Here is a 1,678-nt window from a genome sequence, read left to right on the forward strand (position 1 = left end):
AATTTGCATGAGCCTCATATTCTGCATACAGTTCTCTGAGTTGCTTCTTTCACTCAATGTTAACTTCTGAGTTTAATTTATATTGCTAAATAGATATGTGACATAATTGAGAATATTATACAATTATATTTAATTCACTTTGGTTGCTACATAGCAATTCATTCTAGACTAATAAATTGAGGCTAACACATGCATACCACTCTCCATGTACCAAGCACTGTTCTAAGCGTTCTGTATAATGAATTCACTTTATCCTTATACCTATGAGATAGCTTCTATTGTCTGTTTGATTTTGGCCGTGTCATTAAGCAAGCGGAATCTTAGTTCCCTGACCAGGGATCGAACCTGTGACCACTGAGTGCAAAGTCTTAACCATTGGACTGCCAAGATAGTTGCTACTGTTATTCTCATTATCCAGACAAGAAAACTAAGGCATACAGGGTTAAGTTACTAGCCCAGGGCACTTTCTCTGTTGATGGATATGTAGATTGTTTCCTTTTTTCACCACTATAAACAATGATACAGTGAACATCTTACCTGCTGCTTCTTATATACTAGTTATTATTCTGTGCACAAGAGTTTCTATCGATTAGATACCCAAAACAATTTGGGGGACTTAAAGTATGTACACTGCTGAGTTCAGTGTACATAAAAAACATTTCTTTTTGGCCACACCACATGGCATGTAGGATCTTAATTCCCTGACCAGGGATCGAACCTGAGCCCTCTGCATTGGCAGTGGAGAGTCTTGACCACTGGACCACCAGGAAATCCCACTAAATATTTTCAAGGTCATGTTTGTGTACGTGATCTCGGGCAGCCTTTGCTTTACCAAGCTTCACTTTCTTCCTTTGTATAATAAAACGGGGACATAAGAGCCAGCTTGTACAAGTTGAGGTGGGGATTAAAAGACCTATACGTGGTAAACACTCTATAACTAGTAGCCATGATAATAATAAGAAGTCTAATCAAGGATACACTTTCCAAAGTTAAATGACTTTTAGGCCCAAATCGGACAATTCTTAATCAGCAATAGGAACCTGTTAAATTTTTATATCAAACCACAGCAGACAACCCAGAGGGGGCAAAATGAAGCAGAACCTTGAAATATAGAATTGGGACACTCTGAGCCCCTTGGTGACTGCTGTGTGACCCTAGGCAGATTACTCGACCTTTCTGGGTGTCTAGTTCTCCAGATCTCAAGGAAAAAATAATTATAGTTTTTACCCTTGCCACATAAGGTTGCTATGAAGAAACAAAGGTGGGTGGGTGAAGGTGATTTCTTTATGAATTATTGAAAATAAAAGATTTTCAAGATATTGTTTTCTGTACCTTTAGATTTGGCTGGACATCTAGCAATGGTTTTTTGTTTTTTTTTTCTGTTGCCTACCTATCCAAAGTATTTCAGGAAAAAGTATAACTTAACTTTTGAAATTGGTTTTCTGTAGGAGATAAGGGAACACATTCTAATGGTGTGCTAGGGAATTTTTCTAATTACTGTGCCAACTTCAAGTTCGTGAAAAATGCAAAGACTTTGTTTTTCTACATAAACTATTTTAGGTAGTAAAAAGATGAGAGGGAGAGGAAAATACAGAGATAGAACTCTATCCAACCATTGTTTTGCAAACAATTGGTTGCTTGATGGTATTTAATTAGTTGTTTGCAAAACATCTTGCCT

At 37.1% G+C, this 1,678-nt stretch overlaps 1 non-coding gene across 1 annotated transcript; it reads right to left on the minus strand.

Moving 5' to 3' along the window:
* Positions 1 to 697: 697 nt before the first annotated feature.
* TRNAG-GCC lies at positions 698 to 770 on the minus strand. Its single transcript has one exon. It is a non-coding gene; the product is annotated as a tRNA-Gly (tRNA).
* Between the last annotated feature and the right edge of the window lie 908 nt (positions 771 to 1,678).

Source organism: Bison bison, unplaced genomic scaffold (genome assembly GCF_000754665.1).
Source record: "Bison bison bison isolate TAMUID 2011002044 unplaced genomic scaffold, Bison_UMD1.0 scf7180017864495, whole genome shotgun sequence".
NCBI classification, from domain to species: domain Eukaryota; kingdom Metazoa; phylum Chordata; class Mammalia; order Artiodactyla; family Bovidae; genus Bison; species Bison bison.